The 26,749-nt window shown below is 40.6% G+C and overlaps 1 protein-coding gene across 8 annotated transcripts in view; it reads right to left on the bottom strand.

Annotated features, from left to right (window-relative positions):
- FAN1 (FANCD2 and FANCI associated nuclease 1) overlaps positions 1-26,749 on the bottom strand; it is a 132,195-nt gene that overhangs the window by 87,267 nt on the left and 18,179 nt on the right. For 3 of the 8 annotated variants that reach the window (XM_054532466.2, XM_054532468.2, XM_054532473.2), the window contains exon 1: positions 25,915-26,372. The exons of 3 other annotated variants lie outside the window; for them this stretch is intronic. The gene's annotated coding sequence lies outside the window, so the exon portion shown is untranslated. Of the gene's footprint in view, positions 1-25,914; positions 26,373-26,749 lie in introns of those variants that run through there. 2 more of the 8 variants (XM_063716542.1, XM_054532474.2) reach the window with 2 other exon arrangements.

Raw genomic sequence — 26,749 nt, 5'->3', positions numbered from 1 at the left:
GCTAAGAGACCCTTAGATAGCTGGTAAAACATTATTTCTGAGTGTTTCTGTGAGGCTCTATCTGGAAGAGATTAGCATCTAAATCAATGGACTGAGTAAAGATGATGGCCCTCACCAGTAAAGGTTGGCGTCCTCCAATCTGTAGCTGGGACTACAGGCGCCCGCCACCACACCCGGGTAATTAGAAAAAATCATGGAGGAAAGGCAGGGTTTTTGTTTGTTTGTTTGTCTCTGCTAGATCTGGGATCTCCATTTTCTCCCATCCTCAGGCATCAGTGTTTTAGATTCTGGGACCTTCAGACATGGACCTAGACTTACACCGTCACTCACCCAGTTCTCAGATCTTTGGATTCACACTGGGGCTTATACCATTAGCACCCCTAGTTCTCAGAACTTTGGATTTGGACTGGAATTGCACTACATGCTTTCCTGTCTTCAGCTTGAAAACAGTAGACTGTGGGACTTCTCAGTGTCCATCACCACCTGAGCTAATTCCTCATAATAACTTTGTTCTAGATATCTACATATATCCTGTTGGTTCTGTTTCTCCAGATGACATTGACTAATATATGGCTTATGATATCTCTATGAGCTTTGGTGTCAGTTAAGCCTAAGTAGAAAACCCACTTCACATAAGCACTGTAGGCTGATTGGCTAAAAGTATTACTTGTTAGCCCAGTAACACCTTAGTGGAATTGCAGAAAAGGTAACAAGATTTTCACATACACAAAAATAGGCATACTATACATAACTAAATACAGCTTCAGTTATACCCCCAAGAGACTTCAAAAAATTTAAAATTTATATGCCTCTTCCAATTATTGTAAGCTAACAAATAATTATAGTTTGATTAAGTTGATAAATACATCAAATACTCGCTAAATCTGAATTTAGGAAAAAACAAGATTTACTTGTGAATTAATATAATGGCCCGATTTACTTGGTTAAAAATATAAAAGGCAAAAGAATGCTAACAGAATGTTGGCACTTTAAAAAGCAATTTTTAAAGTTTTAACATTTGGCATATAAACATATGGGAAAATAGTTTGGGCACTTTTAATAATCAAGGTAAGGTAAAGGTAAGACTTGTAGTGTGGGTGAATCTCGAACCTGGCAAACCTTCTCTCCAGAAAGCAATGGTAACATTTGGTTAAAATGTCCAAACAACCTTTTTTTTTTTTTTTTTTTGAGACAGAGTCTCGCTCTGTCACCCAGGCTGGAGTGCAGTGGTGCAATCTTGGCTCACTGCAAGCTCTGCCTCCCGTGTTCATGCCATTCTCCTGCCTCAGCCTCCTGAGTAGCTGGGACTACAGGCACCTGCCACCACGCCTGGCTAATTTTCTGTATTTTTAGTAGAGATGGAGTTTCACCGTGTTAGCCAGGATGGTCTCGATCTCCCGACCTCGTGATCCACCCACCGTGGCCTCCCAAAGTGCTGGGATTACAGGTGTGAGCCACCAGGCCTGGCCCCAAACAACCATTTAAGCACTTTGGAGATTAACCAAAACAACAAGTTGAGACACATTTTCTTAAGAAATTCTAAAATCTCAGTTAGGGTACTTGCATTCATTGGCATTCTAGCCCGGAGCTATTCCCAGTACCCTCCTCCTTGCCCCTGTGTGGCAGGTATTAAGGAATGGCAGCTCCACTGCCATAAGGATCTGACTTTATTTAAAGTAGAACACAGAAAGTTTCATGCCAGGGGCATTGCCAAAAACAGGAGTGGTCTTAGTGGCAAAAAGTCAGGGAAAGCCAACACCATAGCCAGCCTGAGATAACAATACTGGTCAGGGAAGTAACAGACTGGCATCTCAGTCAGAAATTTAGAAGGCTGATCCAGGAAATGAGACAGCCAGAGTTAGATTTAATAAGATACTGCTTATCTGTGATGGTCTGGAGGGCTGTGCACATATACGATGTTGCACACATGCCCAGGAGACACCACAGAGGGCTCTAGCAAAGGGACTCATTCCTGGCTGGATCTGAGGCCTTGCTAACATAGAAAGTAAAAGCTAGGACAGATGTGTAAACTGCCTAAATATTGAATGTGGGTTTTTTTGTTTGTTTGTTTTTGTTTGAGACAGAGTCTCGCTCTGTCGCCCAGGCTGGAGTGCAGTGGCGCGATCTCAGCTCACTGCAAGCTCCGCCTCCCGGGTTCACGCCATTCTCCTGCCTCAGCCTCCTGAGTAGCTGGGACTACAGGTGCCCACCACCACGCCTGGCTAATTTTTTGTATTTTTAGTAGAGACAGAGTTTCATCGTGTTAGCCAGGAGGATCTCGATCACCTGACCTCGTGATCCACCTGCCTTGGACTCCCAAAGTGCTGGGATTACAGGCATGAATCATCGCACCTGGCCCAATATTGAAAGTGTTTTCTATGCCACACACGGATCCGCTCGCAGATGGTGGAAGCCTTACTAGCTCACAGAATTTCAGTACAGCCTCTAACCAGTCATTGACCATTAAGGTATGCTGACCTGGGCAACTCCTAATAAGCCAGGCATGAAAATGAAAATATGATGAGGGAGAAAAAAATAGCAAAGGCACAAGCAGCCAGACACTCTGGAGGAATCAGACTCAACAGAATTAGTTCAGGCAAGTAATTGAACAAACAATAACAACTTCTGAGAGAAATAGAATTCAGGGTTGATATAATATCTTACAGAAAATGTCCAGTTTTCAACAACAAAAACGTGAGACATGCAAAGAAACTACAAAGTGTGATCTAGACACATACATACACAATAATAGCAGTCCACAGAAAATTGTAAAGGGGACCCAGATGTTGGATTTGACATAAACAAACTTCAAAGCAGCTAGTATAATTATATTCAAAGAACTGGCAGAAGCCATTTTTGAAGAAGTAAAGAGTGATGAAATGACTCATCAAATAGAGAATATAAATACAGAAATAAAAATTTTTGAAAGGACCAAGTAGAAATTCTAGCATGGAAAATTACAGTAACAGAAATAAAAATTCACTGGAAAGGGTTCAAGCAGATTTTATTTTGCAGAAAGAAGAATCAGGAAACTTGAAGAGAAATGAATAGAAATTATTCATCCTAAAGATCTGAAAGAAAAAAGTAGAAGAAATAGGAACTATCTTAGAGACTTGTGGGAAGACAAGATGTGTATATATGTTTTTCTTTTTTTGCTCCCTGAATATGAGCATTTACATGAATAGATTTCCCAATGTTTAAATTTGCTTTTATGCCCAGAATGAATACTTCTTGGTTGATATATTTTTATCACATATATGTTGCATATGTTTTGTTCATAATTAGACTATAGCTGTTAATGTTTTAATTACAGTATTTGAATCTAGGATTATGAGTGACGTTAGCCTTTTTATTCCAGTCTTGTAATGTCCTTAGCAGGTTATGCTGTTATTCTACAATGAATTTGGAAGTATTTACTCATTTCTTCTCTGTGCAAGTATTTGCATAAAACTGACATTATTTTTTATCTTAGAATAATTTTTAGAATTCATCATACAGCCATCTGAGACTGGAGATTTTAGAGAAGGAGAAGCAAAACTTTTATTGATACAATCACTTTCTTTAGGAACTAGAGTACAATTTATTTTTCTTATTTCTTTTCATGTCATTTCCAGTAGTTTATATTTTTCTAGGAATGTAACAAATTTATTTACTTTTGAAATTTAACAGTATAAAATTCTTCACAATAAATTCTTATCTTTTTGGTGTTTGCATCAACTGTAATGACACCAGCCATTTCATATATGATAGCATTTGGGTATTTTCTACTTTTTTTGGGAAAAGAATTATAAGTGGTATGCGGCTAGGCATGGTGGCTCACACCTGTAATCCCAGCACTTTGGGAGGCCGAGGTGGGCAGATCACCTTAGGTCGAAGGTTTGAGACCATCCTGACCAACATGGAGAAACCCCGTCTCTACTAAAAATACAAAATTAGCTGGGCATGGTGGTGCATGCCTGTAATCCCACCTACTCCGGAGGCTGAGGCAGGAGAATGGCTTGAACTCGCGAGGCAGAGCTTGCAATGAGCCGAGACCACGCCACTGCACTCCAGCCTGGGCAACAGAGCAAGACTACAACTCAAAAAAAAAAAAATAATAATAACTAAAAAGAAAGCCCCAGCCGGGCGCGGTGGCTCACACCTGTAATTCCAGCATTTTGGGAGGCCAAGGCAGGTGGATCACAAGGTCAGGAGATCGAGACCATCTTGGCTAACAGAGTGAAACCCCGTCTCTACTAAACATACAAAAAATTAGCCAGGTTTGGTGGTGGGTGCCTGTAGTCCCAGCTACGCGGGAGGCTGAGGCAGGAGAATGGCGTGAACCCGGGGGGGCGGAGCTTGCAGTGAGCCAAGATCGCGCCACTGCACTCCAGCCTGTGTGACAGAGCGAGAGTCTGTCTCAAAAAAAAAAAAAGATGTTACCTTAGTTTCCATAGGAGATTTTAACTTCTTTGGATATTGTTTAAAGCTACAATTACCTTCTAGCTTATCAAGTCACTTACATATGTCTCAGGGCTACCTTGAAAGAACTGAAGATTTTCCTTATTTTCATGCTTCAGGCAACACACAGACCCCTAAGAGGAGTCCAAGCTCCATCTTATATACCAGGATCATTGTGTAGCAAAAAGTGAGCTCAGAAAACATACTAGAATTCCTAATATCAAAAGAATAATATCAAAGGAAGAAGCACAATAAATATCCCATTTCATATTTGTTAGTGCCTTAGGAGGGGCAGCCCATGGGCATTGTTGGGGAAGCTGTCTAAGTGTTCAAGGTAAAGTAATCTCCAGTGCAGGAGATGAAGTCATCTCCAATGGTGAAGTATTGGTTTGGGGCAATGTTCTCTGAAGCTAAGTCATCTCCAGCAGTGAATTCCTGGACTAGGCAGAACACTGTCATCTGGGATGTGAGACTGGGATATCCTTCCCAAGTGGATAGCCACTAGGGTTGATGTGAATCATGTTTTTGTTCCTCTATTGTATTATAACAAGTCTGAGCCACTTGAGGAATTTGAAGGCAATGTTGTGCCTGGGAATTTGACTTGCAAATATTCTTAAGGTCAAGGGGCTTTGTGGGTGCACAGCTAGCTAAAGTAATGTCTGCATCTAACATGCTGCTGTAACTGTACCAAAGTGCTGGAACTTGACTGGCACAATTAACACTATAATTAATAGCATCTAAATCTGAATCTCCCAATAGTCCAAGGTTTTTCTCAGACAGGTGATAAGAAACATTTTACTACAAATAGGTTTTAAATCACACAGCCTGATTTGCGTATATGTTGTTAATAAGGTGTCAGGCTTTTTTGCCAATTAAAATCTTGAGGCTGAAGTTGGATATCGATCATTAGATTGTAGGCGGGTCCTCCAATTTAGCCACTTAGTATGAACCTTTTCCCCAGTTTTTGATTTGTTGGTGATAGGCAAGTGGATGAGGTTTGGTGCTGTATTAACAATACTTGATGGCTTGTGGACCATAGCATTTGCTATGTCTGTTTGAAACAATGGCTTACTTGGAGGGTTTGGACTACCAGATTGCAATGAAAACACCCAAATCAATAGTAATAAAACCAATTGTCAACATAATAGTGTGTAGCAACACTTGACGCTTTTGTTATCTAATGATGATTATTTTTCTAGCATATATTATTACCAGGGCAGGTATATGCAAACCTACCCTTAAAGGCTGAGGGAGCTGAAAGGCCAAAAAGGCTGACAAATCCATTTTCTTAGAAAGAAACATTTAATATGAACAGAAGCTATGTTTCAAGCGGCCACCAGAGGGCGAATCTTTGCACTCGCCCTCTAGAAAGTATTCTTTATAAATAGCAAGCCTTCTTTGGGTAAAACATATGCAGCTGGTTATGTCTGAGACCCTTTAGTGAAACTGGTGACTATTGGGGAGGTTAGATAAGCATCTTTATGAAGGGTTAGCTATGCTGCAGGGATTGTTTCTTTATGAGGGGTTAGCTATGTTGCAGGCATTGTTTTTATATGAGGAGTTATCTATGCTGCAGGCATTGTTTCTATATGAGGATTTAGCTATGTTGCAGGCATTGTTTCTATATGAGGAGTTAGCTATGTCGCAGGCATTGTTTATGAGGGGTTGGCTGTGCTACAGGCATTGTTTCTATATGAGGAATTAGCTATGCTGCAGGCACTATTTCTTTATGAGGGGTTAGCTATGCTGCAGGCATTGTTTCTTTATGAGGGGTTAGCTATGCTGCAGGCATTGTTTCTTGATCTTGCTGCTGGAATGCCTTGGTATGCTGGAGTGAAACATCAGTCCTTATGGCAGTTTTGCTTCAAGATGGCATTACTCTTGCCATGCAACAGGCTGTTTTCCTACAATAATTTTGGAATATAGTGTTTATTCTCTTAATATCTGAATGTGAGTTTAAGTTACTAAGTGTAGTTTTCTATCTTTCATTCTGCCATTTTTTGGGCTGGCTTTTGGGCAGTAATTTTAATTTCTGAATGTAATCAGAGGATGAGCTCAGATAAATTATCCATCCCTTATAAAATGAATATTGAGGAAGATTTGGGGGAGTAAGTTTAGGTTCAAGTGAGTTCCATGTCAGATGAACAGGTGCCTGACGTGTGAAACAATCTGATTAGCAAAAGTACCTAAGAGAGTGGTATCCTCAATCTGGGATCCGTTTGAATCTCCCTTTAAATATAGACAATGGTGATGGGAAGATTTTTTAAAGTTGCTACAAGCCAGTTCTGCATCTTTAACTTAAGAGAGATTAAGGTCTGGGACAAGGTAGAGGCCATTTAGGAATTCATTTATTATTGTGTAACTTAAGTAGGAGTCATTTGAAGAGCCCACAAGACTTCCCAATTAATCCAGCTTCCTGGGGCCTAATGGGAAAATATAATTTCATTGAATGTTGTTTCTAAGAGCCCACCATTGTATTTGAGAGTAAAATGTATACCTTGGAGCTATAAACTGAGTGTTTGTGTCCTTCCAAAATTCATGTGTTGAAATCCTAACCCCAAATGTGATGGTATTGGGAGGCGGGATCTTTAATAGATGATTAGGCCGTGAGAGCAGAGTCATCACAAATGGAATTAATGTGCTTATAAAAGTCCCCAGAGAGCACGCCTGACCCTTCTGCCATACGAAGACTCAATAATATAGTACCTCCTATGGATGGGAAAATTAACCCTCGCTGGACACAAACTTGGTGGCACCTTGAGTTTGGACTTCCCAGCTTTCAGAAGGTGAAAAATACACTTCTTTTGTTCCTAAACTATTCAGGCTATTGCATTTTGTTAGAGAATCCCCCAAAGACTAAGACAGAATACTGGTTCCAAGAAGTTAGGATGTTGCTGTAATAAATAATGGAAATGTGGTAGCAGCTTTGAAACTGGGTAATGACTAGGAGCTGGAATAGTTTCAGGGGCATGCTAGCAAGCACCTATGTTTCCACAAGTGGCCTTAAATGATTAATTCCAGTGAGGGCTCAGAAGGAGAGGAGCAGAGCTGCAAAGAAAGGGTAAATCTTCTTTGAGAATGCCAAGATGGCCATAAACCCAATGTTGATAGAAATATGGATGATAAAAGCCATTTTGATGAGGTTTCAGACAGAAATGAGAAACATGTAATTGGAAACTGGAGGAAAGACAATTCTCATTATGAAGTGACAAAAAATTGGATGAACTGTGTTCATATTCTAGTGCTTGATGGAAGGTAGAATTTCTGAGAAAATGAATAGATATTTTACTCAGGAAATTTCTAAGCCAAGTGTTGAAGGTGGAGCTTGGCTTTTCTTGAAGGCTTATAGTAAAATTCAAGAAGAGAGAAATGGCCTAAAATGTTATTGTTAATCAAAAGAGAAGCAGATCTTAAAATTTTTGATTCTCAGCCTATCCACATTGAAAAAAAATAAGAAAGCTTTCCAGGTGTTGTGGCTCACACCTGTAATTCCAGCACTTTTGGAGGCCAAAGTGGGAGGATCATTTGAGGCCAGGAGTTCAAGATCAGCCTGGTCAACAGAGTAAGACTCTGTCTCTACAAAAATTTTTAAAATAATTTAAAAATTTAGTCAGGCGTGGCAGCACACACCTGTAGTCCCAGATATTTGGGAGCCTGAGGCAGGAGGAATAGTTGAGCCCAGGGGTTCAAGACTGCAGTAAGCTATGATTGTACCATTGCACCCTAGCCTGGGCAACAGAGCAAGACCCTGTCTAGAAGAAAAAGGAGAAGGAGAAGGATTCATCCACCTTTTAGGGAGAGAACAAGGGCATGGTCAAGTGACCATTTGATAAGGAGACTGGTATGGATTGGGAATCTAACACAAGCCAAGTGCTATTTCTCAAAACAATGACAGAATAACCAGGAAGGAATTTTGGAGATTATGGAATCTGTCTCTCTCATTACAGAATTATGTAAGGACCTGGAGGGAAGAATGATTTCAAAGCTCTGCTCCCTGAATTTGAGCACAATAGTCCTTGGCCACACCAGCTATGGCTCCAGTGGGCCCAGGTACAGCCTAGGCCATTGTGGTCTCCCCTCCACACAGCATAGATGATAAACCTTGGCAGGGTACATGTGGTGCCATCTCCAAAGAAGCACAAAATGCATACACCATGGGGGTATGGCTACCCCCACATAGATTTTGAAGAATGAAGCCAGACAGAGCCTCAGGCTCAAGACTCAAGCAGCAGGCTATCGTAAGATTGGAGCCAACACAGCGAGTCGCCGCTATGGTTATACCTAGCAAAGCCATGGGGCCCTGCCTCCAAAATTCATATGTTGAAATACTAATTCCCAATGTTATAGTATTAGGAGGTAGAGTCTCTGGGAGGTGATTAGGCAGAACTCTCATGAATGGTATTAATGCCCTAATAAAACAGACCCCAGAGAGCTAGCTCACTCTTCTGTCACATAAGGACACAACAGAAAGGCACCATCTATGCATCAATAAATGGGACCTCACCAGGTATCAAATCTACTGGCACCTAAATCTTGGACTCTCCAGTCCCTGGAACTGTGAGAAGTAAACATCTATTCTTTATAAAGTACTCAGTCTTTACTTTTTGTTATGGCAGCCTGAATGGACTAAGATACCCGTTTCCAGAGAAAGCTGGATTTAGTTAAGATCTTTCCTGCTAAGATTGTGTGTGATGAGGAAGCTTTTAAGATACCACACAGTAGTCTGGAAGGGCCTATTGTATCCCTTTGGAGGTGAAGTCAAACTGAGGCTGAGAAAATTTTGAAATAGATACTGAACAATACATATTAGCCACTTCCATAATAGGAAAATCTTTATTGGTTGCTGGTTGAATAGAATCAGAAATTTAAATGCATAGGGTGATGGGCCCCCCACCAGGTTACTTAATGGTGTAGGTCTTCTGCTTGGCCCCTGAGGGCCAAGTGGTGAGCCAAGGCAATGGTTTCCAGCTGAGGAACAGGTATTCCTGGGAACCCAAACATCCTGGAGTGCACAGGCAACCTACCAGGAAAAAATAATCTCATTGCATGCAGTAGGCAATGAGCCAAAAAATTAGCTTAAAAGCAGCTTAGAAATGTGTGGCAGGGAAGGTCTCTGGAGTTTTCCTGTTGCTGCCCAGTAACGTCCTGTATGTAACTCCTAAAAGCCTCATGTACTCATCAAGCTGGACTTGTCCAAGTTATTATTTGGTCACTTAGCTCCTTCCCAGGGTGTGGGGACATTCTTCTAAATATTCCTTTTTTTTTTCACAACAAAATAATATTGGGTATTGAATATGGGAGCCTTAACAAATGGGACCATAGCATTTTAGCTGTAGTAGTCTACCATGAGGCAATCTTCATTCTTCCCAGGTTTAAGAATTGGCAAAATTGGGCTGTTAAATGGAGAAGCAATGGGAATGATCCTTCCTTTACTAATTTTCTTTTATATAAGATATTTTAATCCTTGAAAAGGCTGTTTTTAGTTATATTAAACTTGGTAAACTATTTTAACCTGGGGCACGTGGGGTCCTGTTTTATCAATCCAATTCGTAAATGCCAAATAATTAAATTTAATTCGTTATTCATTGTGTAGGAACATAATTTAGAACAATGAGTATTATGATTGGGAAATTTAGGAAAAGATATAAAGTGAAACATACCTATTTTTCTCTATTTTATATTCAGCTACTCTCATAAAATGATTAGGGCATCTTGTTTAAATCTAGTGGGATCCCCAGGTGTAACTCTAATTTGAGCTCCAGTATTAAAGCCATGAAGTTTTGTCAATTGCTATATTTAAGCCAATACTAAAGTTAATTCAGAAACTATGTTGTAGAGGTATGAAAGCCAATCAGTGCACTTTTATCTCTGTTATATAAATTATTTTAGTAAATTTTGGATTTCCAATTGGGTTAAATTACAAAACTTTGCTTCATCATCATCATCATCATCAATGCATTATTTTAGGAGTATTAGTAGCATTTCTTCCCCTTATATAAATACTTTTTCTTTCTCTCTTTTTTTTTTTTTTGTTGTGGGCTTCTAGCCACATAAAGACATGGTTTTGGGGTGGAGCCAAGACGGCCCAATAGGAACAGCTCCAGTCTACATCTCCCAGCATGAGCAACGCAGAAGATGGGTGATTTCTGCATTTCCAACTGAGGTACCAGGTTCATCTCACTGGGGAGTGTCGGAAAGTGGGTGCAGGACAGTGAGTGCAGTGCACTGAGCATGAACTGAAGCAGGGTGAGACATCACCTCACCCGGGAAGCACAAGGGGTCAGGGAATTCCCTTTCCTAGTCAAAGAAAGGGGTGACAGACGGCACCTGGAAAATCGGGTCACTCCCACCCTAATACTGTGCTTTTCCAACGGTCTTAGCAAAAGGCACACCAGAAGATTATATCCCGTGCCTGGCTTGGAGCGTCCTACGCCCACAGAGCCTTGCTCACTGCTAGCACAGCAGTCTGAGATCAAACTGCAAGGCAGCAGCGAGGCTGGGGGAGGGGCGCCTGCCATTGCTGAGGCTTGAGTAGGTAAACAAAGTGGCCGGGAAGCTTGAACTGGGTAGAGCCCACCGCAGCTCAAGGAGGCCTACCTGCCTCTGTAGACTCCATCTCTGGGGGCAGGGCATAGCCAAACAAAATGCAGCAGAAACCTCTGCAGACTTAAATGTCCCTGTCTGACAGCTTTGAAGAGAGTAGTGGTTCTCCCAGCATGCAGCTGGAGATCTGAGAACAGACAGACTGCCTCCTCAAGTGGGTCCCTGACCCCCGAGTAGCCTAACTGGGAGGCATCCCCCAGTAAGGGCAGACTGACACCTCACACGGCTGGGTACTCCTCTGAGACAAAACTTCCAGAGGAACGATCAGGCAGCAACATTTGCTGTTCACCAATATCTGCTGTTCTGCAGCCTCCACTGCTGATACCCAGGCAAACAGGCTCTGGAGTGGACCTCCAGCAAACTCCTACAGACCTGCAGCTGAGGGTCCTGACTGTTAGAAGGAAAACTAACAAACAGAAAGGACATCCACACCAAAACCCCATCTGTACATCACCATCATCAAAGACCAAAGGTAGATAAAACCACAAAGATGGGGAAAAAACAGAGCAGAAAAACCGGAAACTCTAAAAATCAGAGTGCCTCTCCTCCTTCAAAGGAACGCAGCTCCTCACCAGCAATGGAACAAAGCTGGATGGAGAATGACTTTGATGAGCTGAGAGAAGAAGGTTTCAGACGATCAACTACTCCGAGCTAAAGGAGGAAGTTTGAACCCATGGCAAAGAAGTTAAAAACCTTGAAAAAAAATTAGACGAATGGCTAACTAGAATAACCAATGCAGAGAAGTCCTTAAAGGACCTGATGGAGGTGAAAACCACAGCATGAGAACTACATGACAAATGCACAAGCCTCAGGAGCTGATTCGATCAACTGGAAGAAAGGGTATCAGTGATGGAAGATCAAATGAATGAAATGAAGTGAGAAGTTTAGAGAAAAAAGAAGGAAAAGAAATGAACAAAGCCTCCAAGAAATATGGGACTATTTAAAAAGACCAAATCTACATCTGATTGCTGTACCTGAAAGTGACGGGGAGAATGGAACCAAGTTGGAAAACACTCTGCAGGATATTATCCAGGAGAACTTCCCCAATCTAGCAAGGCAGGCCAACATTCAGATTCAGGAAACACACAGAATGTCACAAAGATAATCCTCGAGAAGAGCAACTCCAAGACACATAATTGTCAGATTCACCAAAGTTGAAATGAAGGAAAAAATATTAAGGGCAGCCAGAGAGAAAGGTCGGGTTACCCACAAAGGGAAGCCCATCAGACTAACAGCTGATCTGTCAGCAGAAACCCTACAAGCCAGAAGACAGTGGGGGCCAATATTCAACATTTTAAAGAAAAGAATTTTCAACCCAGAACTTCATATCCAGCCAAACTTAGCTTCATAAGTGAAGGAGAAATAAAATACTTTACAGACAAGCAAATGCTGAGAGATTTTGTCACCACCAGGCCTGCCCTAAAAGAGCTCCTGAAGGAAGCACTAAGCATGGAAAGGAACAACCAGTACCAGCCATTGCAAAAACATGCCAGATTGTAAAGACTATCGAGGCTAGGAAGAAACTGCATCAACTAACAAGCAAAATAAGCAGCTAACATCATAATGACAGGATCAAATTCACACATAACAATATTAACGTTAAATGTAAATGCACTAAATGCTCCAATTAAAAGACACAGACCGGCAAACTGGATAAAGAGCCAAGACCCATCAGTGTGCTGTATTCAGAAACCCATCTCATGTGCAGAGACACACATAGGCTCAAAATAAAGGGATGGAGGAAGATCTACCAAGCAAATGGAAAACAAAAAAAGGCAGGGGTTGCAATCCTAGTCTCGGATAAAACAGACTTTAAGCCAACAAAGATCAAAAGAGACAAAGAAGGCCATTACATAATGGTAAAGGGATCAATTCAACAAGAAGAGCTAACTATCCTAAATATATATGCACCCAATACAGGAGCACCCAGATTCATAAAGCAAGTCCTTAGAGACCTAAAAAGAGACTTAGACTCCCACACAATAATAATGGGAGACTTTAACACCCCACTGTCAACATTAGACAGATCAATGAGACAGAAAGTTAACAAGGATATCCAGGAACTGAACTCAGCTCTGCACCAAGTGGACCTAATAGACGTCTACAGAACTCTCCACCCCAAATCAACAGAATATACATTCTTTTCAGTACCACACCATGCCTATTCCAAAATTGACCACATACTTGGAAGTAAAGCTCTCCTCAGCAAACGTAAAAGAACAGAAATTATAACAAACTGTCTCTCAGACCACAGTGCAATCAAACTAGAACACAGGATTAAGAAACTCAATCAAAACCACTCAACTACATGGAAACTGAACAACCTGCTCCTGAATGACTACTGGGTACATAACGAAATGAAGGCAGAAATAAAGATGTTCTTTGAAACCAATGAGAACAAAGACAAAACATACCAGAATCTCTGGGACACATTCAAAGCAGTGTGTAGAGGGAAATTTATGACACTAAATGCCCACAAGAGAAAGCAGGAAAGATCTAAAATTGACACCCTAACATCACAATTAAAAGAACTAGAGAAGCAAGAGCAAACACATTCAAAAGCTAGCAGAAGGCAAGAAATAACTAAGATCAGAGAACTGAAGGAAATAGAGACACAAAAAACCCTTCAAAAAATCAGTGAATCCAGGAGCTGGTTTTTTGAAAAGATCAACAAAATTGATAGACCGCTAGCAAGACTAATAAAGAAGAAAAGAGAGAAGAATCAAATAGACACAATAAAAAATGATAAAGGGGATATCACCACTGATCCCACAGAAATACAAACTACCATCAGAGAATACTATAAACACCTCTATGCAAATAAACTAGAAAATCTAGAGGAAATGGATAAATTCCTGGACACATACGCCCTCCCAAGACTAAACCAGGAAGAAGTTGAATCTCTGAATAGAACAATAACAGGCTCTGAAATTGAGGCAATAATTAATAGCTTACCAACCAAAAAAAGTCCAGGACCAGATGGATTCACAGCCTAATTCTACCAGAGGTACAAAGAGGAGCTGGTACCATTCCTTCTGAAACTATTCCAATCAATAGAAAAAGAGGGAATCCTCCCTAACTCATTTTATGAGGCCAGCATCATCCTGATACCAGATCCTGGCAGAGACACAACAAAAAAAAAAGAATTTTGGACCAATATCCCTGATGAACGTTGATGCAAAAATCCTCAATAAAATACTGGCAAACCGAATCCAGCAGCACATCAAAAAGCTTATCCACCATGATCAAGTGGGCTTCATCCCTGGGATGCAAGGCTGGTTCAACATACACAAATCAATAAATGTAATCCAGCATATAAAGAGAATCAATGACAAAAACCACATGATTATCTCAATAGATGCAGAAAAGGCCTTTGACAAAATTTAACAGCCCTTCATGCTAAAAACCCTCAATAAATTAGGTATTGATGGGACATATCTCAAAATAATAAGAGCTATCTATGACAAACCCACAGCCAATATCATACTGAATGGACAAAAACTGGAAGCATTCCCTTTGAAAACCAGCACAAGACAGGGATGCCCTCTCTCACCACTCCTATTCAACATAGTGTTGGAAGTTCTGGCCAGGGCAATCAGGCAGGAGAAGGAAATAAAGGGTATTCAATTAGGAAAAGAGGAAGTCAAATTGTTCCTGTTTGCAGATGACATGATTGTATATCTAGAAAACCCCATCATCTCAGGCCAGAATCTCCTTAAGCTGATAGGCAACTTTAGCAAAGTTTCAGGATACAAAATCAATGTGCAAAAATCACAAGCATTCTTATACACCAATAACTGACAAACAGAGAGCCAAATCATGAGCGAACTCCCATTCACAATTGCTTCAAAGAGAATAAAATACCTAGGAATCCAACTTACAAGGGATGTGAAGGACCTCTTCAAGCAGAAATACAAACCACTGCTCAATGAAATAAGAGGATACAAACAAATGGAAGAACATTCCTTGCTCATGGGTAGGAAGAATCAATATTGTGAAAATGGCCATACTGCCCAAGGTAATTTATAGATTCAATGCCATCCCCATCAAGCTACCAATGACTTTCTTCACAGAATTAGAAAAAACTACTTTAAAGTTCATATGGAACCAAAAAAGAGCCCGCATTGGCAAGTCAATCATAAGCCAAAAGAACAAAGCTGGAGGCATCACGCTACCTGACCTCAAACTATACTACAAGGCTACAGTAACCAAAACAGCATGGTACTGGTACCAAAACAGAGATATAGACCAATGGAACAGAACAGAGCTCTCAGAAATAATGCTGCATATCTACAACTATCTGATCTTTCACAAACCTGACAAAATAAGAAATGGGGAAAGGATTCCCTATTTAATAAATGGTGCTCGGAAAACTAGCTAGCCATATGTAGAAAGCTGAAACTGGATCCCTTCCTTACACCTCATACAAAAATTAATTCAAGATGGATTAAAGACTTAAATGTTAGACCTAAAACCATAAAAACCCTAGAAGAAAACCTAGGCAATACCATTCAGGATATAGGCATGGGCAAGGACTTCATGTCTAAAACACCAAAAGCAATGGCAACAAAAGCCAAAATTGACAAATGGGATCTAATTAAAGAGCTTCTGCACAGCAAAAGAAACTACCATCAGAGTGAACAGGCAACCTACAGAATGGGAGAAAATTTTTGCAATCTACTCATCTGACCAATGGCTAATCTCCAGAATCTACAATGAACTCCAACAAATTTACAAGAAAAAAACAAACAACCCCATCAAAAAGTGGGCAAAGGATATGAACAGACACTTCTCAAAAGAAGACATTTATGCAGCCAAAAGACACATGAAAAAATGTTCATATCACTGGCCATCAGAGAAATGCAAATCAAAACCACAATGAGATACCATCTCACACCAGTTAGAATGGCGATCATTAAAAAGTCAGGAAACAACAGGTGCTGGAGAGGATGTGGAAAAATAGGAACACTTTTACACTGTTGTTGGGACTGTAAACTAGTTCAACCATTGTGGAAGTCAGTGTGGCGATTCCTCAGAGATCTAAAAGTAGAAATACCATTTGACCCAGCCATCCCATTACTGGGTATATACCCAAAGGATTATAAAACATGCTGCTATAAAGACACATGCACACGTGTGTTTATTGTGGCACCATTCACAATAGCAAAGACTTGGAACCAACTCAAATGTCCAACAACAATAAACTGGATTAAGAAAATGTGGCACATATACACCATGGAATGCTATGCAGCCATAAAAAATGATGAGTTCATGTCCTTTGTAGGGACATGGATGAAGCTGGAAACCATCATTTCAGCAAACTATTGCAAGGACAAAAAACCAAACCGCATGTTCTCACTCATAGGTGGGAATTGAACAATGAGAACACGTGGACACAGGAAGGGGAACATCACACACCGGGGCCTGTTGTGGGGTGGGGGAGGGGGAGGGATAGCATTAGGAGATATACCTAACGTTAAATGACGAATTAATGGGTGTAGCACACCAACATGGCACACATATACATATGTAACAAACATGCACATTGTGCGCATGTACCCTAAAACTTAAAGTATAATAAAAAAAAGAAAAATACAAAAATTAAAAAATATATATATATTCTTGAGCTTTGATCTCTGTGATAAGTTACTTATAAGTAGTTTAATCCTTTCAGGTCTTGCTTTTAAGCTTTGTTGGTGGGATGATAGCAACAATTCATCTGTTGCTAATTTTTCACCAATACTGGGTAACATCATTCTTAGTACTTTAATCGTTGCCCTGTAAATTGTGAGGTTTTGGGAGCAGGCTCCATCTCCCTGCTGTGTGAGCTCTGGGGACTATTCCTTCTCATCCCTTTGGGCGGTCTGTTCCTCAGCCTCACAGCTGTGAGTGCCATAGTAGGCTCTGCAGGTCTCCGCAGTCCTCTCTGTGCAGCTCTCTCCGCTCTGGTACTCTGTATACTCTGTATGTCTTGGCCTCCCTGGATTTCCAGTTCTGTCTCCTCTATAGTAAGGGAGTCTGCCAGGATCTGCCCAGCATTCTCCTGCCTGTGTCACAGTCTGGAAACTTTCTACAGGAAATCCATTGGGCAATTTTTAGAACTTGCTTTTTTTTTTATTTTTCATTTAAAGTTTTTTTAATTTTTAATTTTTGTGGGTACATAGTAGAGTATATGAAATATTTTGATTCAGGCATACAATGTGTAGTAATCATATCAGGGTAAATGGGTTATCCATCACTTCAAGCGTTTATCCTTTCCTGTGTTACAAACAATCCAATTATAATTTAGTTACTTTAAAATGTACAATAAGTTATTGTTGCCTATAGTCACCTGTTGTGGTATCATACTTGATCTTATTCCTTCTATCTAACTATACTTTTGTACCATTAACCATCATCCCTTAGAACTGTCCTTGTTTCCCATGACTCACGGAACACTGCATTTTGTTGCCTGATATTCAATGGCTTTGGAACCATTTCATTTCATTTCATTATTTTATTTCTTTCATTTCTTTCATTTCATTTCATTTCATTTATTTCATTTCAGACAGGATCTCACTCTTGTCACCCAGGCTGGAGTGCAGTGGCACAATCTCAGCTCACATTTCATTTCATTTCTTGATTTCATTTCATTTCTTTCATTTCTTCATTTCATTTCATTTCTTCATTTCATTTCATTTCTTTCATTTCATTTCATTTCATATGACAGGATCTCACTCTGTCACCCAGGCTGGAGTGCAGTGGCACAATCTCAGCTCACATTTCATTTTATTTCATTTCATTATTTCATTTCATTTCATTTCATATGACAAGATCTCACTCTGTCACCCAGGCTGGAGTGCAGTGGCACAATCTCAGCTCACATTTCATTTCATCATTTCATTTCATTTATTTCATTTCATTTCGTATGACAGGATCTCTCTCTGTCACCCAGGCTGGAGTGCAGTGGCACAATCTCAGCTCACATTTCATTTCATTCATTTCATTTCATTTTTCATTTCATTTCTTTCGACAAGATCTCACTCTGTCACCCAGCCTGGAGTGCAGTGGGACAATCTCAGTTCACATTTCATTTCATCATTTCATTTCTTCATTTCATTCATTTCATTTCATTCGACAGGATCTCACTCTGTCACCCAGCCTGGAGTGCAGTGGGACAATCTCAGTTCACATTTCATTTCATCATTTCATTTCTTCATTTCATTCATTTCATTTCATTTCATTTCATTTCTTTCGACAGGATCTCACTCTGTCACTCAGCCTGGAGTGCAGTGGCACAATCTCAGTTCACATTTCATTTCATCATTTCATTTCTTCATTTCATCATTTCATTTCATTTCATATGACAGGATCTCACTCAGGATCTCACTCTGTCACCCAGGCTGGAGTGCAGTGGCACAATCTCAGCTCACATTTCATTTCATTTCATCATTTCATTTATTTCATTTATTTCATTTCATTATTTCATATGAGAGGATCTCACTCTGTCACCCAGGCTGGAGTGCAGTGGCACAATCTCAGCTCACATTTCATTTCATTTCATCATTTCATTTATTTCATTTATTTCATTTCATTTCATTTCATTATTTCCTATGAGAAGTTCTCACTCTGTCACCCAGGCTGGAGTGCAGTGGCACAATCTCAGCTCACATTTCATTTCATCATTTCATTTCTTCATTTCATTTCATTTATTTCATTTCATTTCATATGACAAGATCTCACTCTGTCACCCAGGCTGGAGTGCAGTGGCACAATCTCAGCTCACATTTCATTTCATTTCATTTTTTATGACAGGATCTCACTCTGTCACCCAGGCTGGGGTGCAGTGGCACTATCTCAGCTCACTGCAACCTCCACCTCCCAAGTAGCTGGGACTTCAGGTGTGCACCACCACATCTGGCTAATTGTTTTTCTATTTTTCATAGAGATAGGGTTTCGTCATGTTGCCCAGGCTGGTTTTGAACTCCTGAGTTCAAGCAATCTGCCCACCTCAGCTTCTCAAAGTGCTGGGATTACAGGCATGAGCCACCATGCCGGACCTGTTTAACATATTTTATATGGTGTTTTAGTTATTCCCAGGATAGGAAGGCCCCTGTTACTCGAATCTGGCTGGTAGTTCTCATTCATTTTTTAAAACTTGTGAGTTTGGTTCATTTGTTTAAAAAATGGTGTCAATTGTGTGTTCTTTCTTTCTCACCCCTGCTATTTCCTCTGTATTTGCAGTTTTAGTATCATGCATGTTACACAAAATGACAAATGTGATTCAGTGGATGATTTAAGGGAGAAGGACAAAAAAACACTTACTTAGTACTTGTCATCAAAAACACAGAATTGACTTTTTTTCCCTCTCAACGGAGGAGTCATATGGGTAAGCCTTCATATTGCAACATAAAACTATTTCTGACAAATAAGTCATTAACATTATTTAGTTTGAGCAGATTATTGTAAATGTTACCTTGAAAAACAAAGTGCCAATAAATTGTAGCAGCATTAAAACAAACAAAAACAAAGACAAATAGAATGTTGAAATAATTTTTTCACATCATACCTTCTGTTGCCATGCCCCAACTTCCCATCTTCTGCCTCACCCCAAGAGTAAACTTCTCCTTCTGAAAACAGGGCAAGGCAGTGCTTTCCTCCCGAGTTCATAGCTACTTTCTTAATAAAACACATGCTGAATGGGTTCAAGCAATGTTGGGGTAGACACCGACTCTGTCTCTCCAATGCCTAGTCTGCCACCTGCACCATACCCAGTGGCATATAGCTAATAAAAGAAAAAGCAACAGTAACACCAGTTTTTAAGCTCAATATCCCCTACATTTAGTAATTCATAAACCTAATCCATGTTTTAGACATTTTTACCACATAGAAATAAAATTTAAAGTTAAAAATCACAGGAATGTTTATGCCTTTATACATGCTCTATCAAAGTTCTGGAAATGAAATAAAAACACGACTATTAGAAATTCCAAATTCAGAAAACATATTGTGAAAATAAAATCTTCTCCCTGGAAGCTCTTCCATTTTTGTCTAGAATACCAACTACAATTAACACCAAGAAAAGCAAAAAACAATGTAATTATCTACTATATGCAAATCTCTGACAGTAACAGCCACAAAAACATACCCGTAAAAGAACACAAATACATTTTAATATTTCAGCAGGGCAGCGTATAAACCACATGGGAAAAAATGCTTTTTTTTTTTTTCCATCTAAGTGGGAATGTTTTAGGACACAAAACATCTATGATTAATTTTTTAAAGAACATGATGAATTTAAAAAGACACACACACACAATCAGACTGCCATTTTCCAAATGAAGGCAAACATCCCTCCTGATAAAAACTTAAATGCTGTTCCATGCTGTTTCAGACATCTTTCAAACGTGCTGCTGCACTGACATAATAGTAAGGAAGCCACAAGGGCCAACGCAGGAAGTGAAACCCAAACTCAGGTGGATAAATGAGCCCCACCCCAAAAGCCAGCCTCTGGTGGGGAGGGTGTGAGGCTCTCTGGTGCACAGGGTGCAGGGTAATGCCGCGCGCCTCCAAGGACTTGGAGCTCCAAAGGGATGCCCCTCAGTGACTGTGAATAAGAAATAAGAAGTAACAACAACACAGAAAGCTGCCCTTCTCAGCCTCAGCACTGTCAGGGAGACAGAGGCTTGCCCCTGAGAATTCATAACTACAACAGGAGTTGGCAAATTATGGCCCATGGGCCAAATCAGGCCGATCATTTGTTTCTGTAAATGAAGTTTTATGGGAACACAGCCACACCCACTCATTTATGATATGTCCAGGGCTGCTTTTGTAGTTGCAACAGAGACCATGTGGCCCAAAGCTGAAAATACTATTGTGCCCTTTACAGAAAGTGTTTACCAACCCCCACCCTAGAAAAAGGACAAAATGAAGATATTTTGAAACAATCAGAATTGACAATCAGAATTAACCAACGAAAGAATTTCACTAAAGTAAATTTCACTAAAGTAAATTGAAAAAGATATGATAAAAGAGAAGGAAATGATTTTATAAAAATCATTTCCATAAAAGGAAATCATTTCCATAAAAGGAAAAAATCATTTTCCATAAAAGAAAAAAGATATGATAAAAAGGAAAAAATCATTTCCATAAAAGGAAAAAGATATGATAAAGGAGAAGGAAATGATTTTATAAGATCTGAGACGTAACAAATGATGGTAAGAAATGATAGTAAGCAAAGATGTGCAACATTTGGCTAACTCCAGAAAAAAACCACGGTCCATATAAAACAACCAAAACAACAACAATAATGTCTATGGCAGAGGGGAATAAGTCAGAACCCAAACACTGGGTAACAAGGGGTCACTGACTGGGAGGAGGGGAAAATACTAATTAACTTTAGGTTTTTAAGTACATATGTTAAAATAACCAGAGAAACAATGAAAAGAAACAAAATTCTCCTGAGAATTGACAAAGAGGGGGCTATATTTCAAACCTTTTTATGAGGCTAGCCCACTGCGACACTTGTGCTAGCAGTCTGCCTCTGACACGGTTCACAGTGATCCCTGCTTCCAAATATACGTGCTCCTGTATACAGGCACAACCCATTTGACTGTGCCTCGCTTTACTGTACCTCGCAGATACCGTTTTTTACAAACCGAAGGTCTGTGGCAACCCTACACTGACCAAGTCTATCGGTGCCATTTTTCCACCAGCATGTGCTGACTTAGTGTCTCTATGTCACATTTTGATTATTCTTGCAATATTTTAAACTTTTTCATTATTATTTTGTCTGTTATGATGATCTGTGATCAGTAATGTTTGACGTTACTGTTGTACTTGTTTTGAGGCACCACAAACCACACCTATAGAAGATGGTGAACTTAAATGATAAATGTTGTGTATATTCTGACTGCTTCACCAACCAGCTGTTCTCCCATCTCTCTCCCTCTCCTCAGACCTCCTTATTGTGTCCCTGAGACACAACTTATTGAAATTAGGCCACTTAATAATGCTACAGTGGCCTCTAAGAGTTCAAGTGAAAAGAAGAGTTGCATATTTCTCACTTTAAGTCAAAAGCTAGAAATGATTAAGATTAGTGAGGAAGGCACACTGAAAGCCAAGACAGGCTGAAAGCTAGGCCTCTTGCACCAGCTACCCAAGAAAAAGTTCTTGAAGCACAATTAAGTGCAACTCTAGTAAACACACAAATGATAAGAATGCAAAATAGTCTTATGGCTGATACAGAGAATGTTTGACTGGCATAGACAGAAGATCAAAACTGATACAACATTCCCTTAAGCCAAAGCCTAATCCAGAGCAAGGCTCTAACTCTCTTCAATTCCACGAAGGCTAAGAGAGGTGAGACAGCTGCAGAAGGAAAGTCTGAAGGTAGCAGAGATTGGTTCCTGAGGTGTAAGGAAAGATGCCGTCTTCACAACATAAAAGTGCAAGGGAAGGTAGCAAGTGCTGATGTAGAAGCTGCAGAAAGTTACCCAGAAGATCTAGCCAAGATCAGTGATGAAGGTGGCTACACTAAACAACAGGATTTCAACATAGATGGAACAACCATCTATCGGAAGAAGACGCCAGCTAGGACTTTCATAGCTAGAGAGAAGTCAATGTTTGCCTTCAAAGCTTCAAATCTTTTGTTAGGGGCTAATGCAGCTGATGACTATATTAGTTGAATTCATTAAAGTCAATGTTCATTGACCATTCTGAAAGTCTTAGGGCCCTTAAGAATTATGCTAACTCCACTCTGACTGTGCTCCAGAAATAGAACAAAACCTGGATGGAAGTCAGCACATTTGTTTACAGCATGCTTCACTGAATATTTTAAGCCCACTATTGAGGCCTACTGCTCAGAAAAAAAGATTTCTTTCAAAATATTACTGCTCATTGACAATGTACCTGGTCACTCAAAAGCTCTGATGAACATGTACAAAGAGATTAAAGTTGTTTTCATGCCTGCTAACACATCATCTTTTCTGCAGCCACGTGGATCAAGGAGTAATTTCAACTTTCAAATCTTGTTATTTAAGAAATACATTTCAGTCTCTACTAAAAAATACAAAAAATTAGCCAGGCGTGGTGGCGGACGCATGTAGTCCCAGCTACTTGGGAGGCTGAGGCAGGAGAATGGCGTGAACCCGGGAGGTGGAGCTTGTAGTGAGCAGAGATCATGCCACTGCACTCCAGCCTGGGCAACAGAGCAAGACTCTCTCAAAAAAAAAAAAAAAAGAAAGAAATACATTTCATAAGGCTGTAGCTGCCATAGATAGTGATTTTTCTAATGGATGTGGACAAGCTAAATTGAAAACCTTCTGGAAAGCCATCACCATTATAAATGCCATTAAGTACATTTGTGATTCATGGGAGGAGGTGAAAATATCAACATTAACAGGGATTTGGAAGAAGTGGATTCCAACCCTCATGGATGACCCTGAGGGGTTCAAGACGAGTGGAAGAAGTGACCTCAGATGTGGTGGAAACAGCAAGAGAACTAGAATTAGAAGTGGAGCCTGAAGACATGACTTAATAGACTATAGTATACACATACTTTTATATCCACTGGGAAACCAAAAAATTTGTGTGACTTACTTTGTGAAGACACTTGCTTTATTGTGTTGGTTTAGAACCAAGCCTGCATACCTCCAAGTATGCCTACAGCTCCCTCTCCCTGAGTGTGGGCTGGACTTAATGACCTGCTTCTGATGAGCAGAATAGGGCAAGAACAATGGAGTGTGGTCACTTCTGTGACTCAGTTACACAGGACCGTGGCTCTGTCTCACTCCACTCTCTTGCTGCTGCTCCCTCCTGTGCCTCCCTTGCTCTGGCTGACAGTCAGTTGCCATGCTGTGAGATGCTCTATGGACATGTGGCAAAGGACTGAGTGAGGGGAGGCTCTGCCAACAGCTCATGAGGGACCGAGGCCTCAGTCCAAAGGTCCACAAGGGACTGAATCCTTACTCAGACAGCCTCAAGATGACTGCAGCCTGCTGAGATTCTGAGCTGGAGGATGGAGCTATGCTGCATCCAGAGTCCTGACCCAGAGAAACTATGAAATGATAAATGTGTGTGAGACAGAACATTACATCAGAGTATCTCACTCATGAATAGGATCTCCCAAAAATCTAAACAAAACAATCACAAACACAAGCCAGATACATATCCTGACCAAACTGGATTTATCCAAAGAATGCAAGTTTGTTTAATATGAGAAAACCAATTAATCCAACTGACTATACCAATCCATTAGAAAACATCGGCCAGGCGTGGTGGCTCATGCCTGTAATCCCAGCACTTTGGGAGGCCGAGGTGGGTGGATCACAAGGTCAGGAGTTCAAGACCAGCCTTACCAATGTGGTGAAACCCTGTCTCTACTAAAAATACAAAAAAAAAAAAAAATTAGCCGGGCATGGTGGCAGTTGCCTGTTGTCCCAGCTACTTGGGAGGCTGAGGTAGAAGAATCACTTGAACCCAGGAGGCAGAGGTTGCAGTGAGCCGAGACTGCGCCACTGCACTCCCGCCTGGGCAAGAATGAGACTCTGTCTCAAAAAAAAAAAAAGTCTATGAAGGAACATTTCAAAAACACACAGAAAGAGTGTTGAACACTCCACTGATGAATAGAAACAGAAGGAAACATGCCTAATCTGATCAACGGCTTCTACTCAAACCCCACTGGAAGCCTGCGAACGCTCCTTCTGTGCCTGCTCCAGTCTGGATCAAGGCAGGAGCCTCTGCCAACTCCTACCCAGAATCACACCGCAACCCCAGCTCGCACCATGAGCTCCCATTCTCCCACACAAATGGGAAAAATAAAATAGAGGTACGCTAGACAGAAAGGAACAGAATTCATTTAGAGACTATGGCACTCTATAAAGAAGATACAAGAAATCTTCAGATACACTAGAATGGAGAGAGCCAAGTAGGTCAACAAACATAAAGTCAGTATATAAACATCCAATATTTCTATATATCAGCGGCAATCTTTTTTTTTTTTTTTTTTTTTGTGACAGAGTATCACTCTGTCGCCCAGGCTGGAGTGCAGTGGTGCGATCTCGGCTCACTGCAACCTCCGCCTCCCAGGTTCAAGTGATTCTCCTGCCTCAGCCTCCCGAGTAGCTGGGATTACAGGCACGCATCACCACGCCTGGCTTATTTTTAGTTGAGACGGGGTTCCCCATGTTGGCCAGGCTGGTCTCAAACTCCTGACATCAGGTGATGCACCCGTCTTGGGCTCCCAAAGTGCTGGGATTACAGGTGTAAGCCACTGCACCGGGCCAGCGGCAATAAATTTTTTAAAAGATAGTATTTACAATAGCAAGGAAGAAACACATCTAATGAGTGATACACAAACAAAAATTATAATACTTTTGTATACATGATGTATTTTCAAAATTAAAAAAAAAAATTGGCCAGGCATGGTGGCTCACACCTATAATCCCAGCACTTTGGGAGGCTGAGGTGGGTGGATCACCTGAGGTCAGGAGTTCGAGACCAGCCTGGTCAACATGATGAAACCCTGTCTCTACTAAAAATACAAAAGTTAGCCAGGTGTGGTGGCAGGAGCCTATAATCCCAGCTACTCTGGAGGCTGAAGCAGGAGAATGATTTGAACCCAGGAGGTGGAGGTTGCAATGAGCCAAGATTGTGCCATTAAACTCCAGCCTGGGCAACAAGAGCAAAACTCCATCTTAAAAGTTTTTTTAAAAAATTTAAAGATTATACAAAAATATCTTAGAACTCTAGCTACTTCCTGCATACCATAGTACTATTAATCTTGAGAAATGTTTTAGTGCAGATCCTTGCCTGTGCTAAGAACCACACAGCACTGTTAGCCACAACTGCCTCAGGCTCAGTGACACTGTGACACAGAAAAAGTGCCCTTACCTTCCCATCAGCTGTCACAGCAAAGAGGGTCTGCTCCCCTTCGATTAACTGCATGGGTCTGAGAGTTGCGAGGGCTTCACAGGGAGAGGGAACTTTGACTTTTGCACCTTCAATGCCCCTGAGCTGGCCCCTATGATCATGTCCCCATCCATAAATTGTTCCACTGCCACCAACAGACAGATTCCAATCATCTGGTCACCTACAACACACAACAATGAGCATTTGCCATGGGAAAGAACAATGCACACAGCCTCTTGTGCTCATGATCAACATTACTGCTTGTTTCTAACATAATAACCTGTTCATCCACTGCACAAATTGTTCATCTTGCTCTCTTTTAAAAATGTCTTGGCTCTCAGGCAGTACACCCATGTTTTCACCATCTGCCATTAATTCACAAATTTTCTTAGGCACTTAAACAAAATTATGATGTTACAAATCAAACACTCATCTCAAACAAAACAAATAAATACTAAGGAAAAACAGAAGGAATCCCTGCCTGAAAATATGAGGGAAGAGCAACATTGCAATGTTATGTTTCATGGGCAAAACCAATAATGACTGCATCAAGTCTAACATATTAAAAATGTCTAGACAGTCTCATTCTATCTGTAGTTTACTAAAAATAAACTTTAATTGAAATTCACAGTGTCAGTTCACTCATTTTCACCTATGTGTTATTTTCTTTCCTTTTTTTTTTTCTATGGTGCGATCTCAGCTCACTGCAAGCTCCGCCTCCCGGGTTCAAGCAATTCTCCTGCCTCAGCCTCCTGAGTGGCTGGGATTACAGGCGCTCGCCACCACACCCGGCTAATTTTTGTATTTTTAGTAGAGA

The sequence above is a fragment of the Pongo abelii genome, chromosome 16 (genome assembly GCF_028885655.2).
Source record: "Pongo abelii isolate AG06213 chromosome 16, NHGRI_mPonAbe1-v2.0_pri, whole genome shotgun sequence".
In the NCBI taxonomy this organism is placed as follows: Eukaryota; Metazoa; Chordata; class Mammalia; order Primates; family Hominidae; genus Pongo; species Pongo abelii.
The sequence above is the reverse complement of the archived record's forward strand: the minus strand, read 5'-3'. Positions and strand labels throughout refer to the sequence as shown.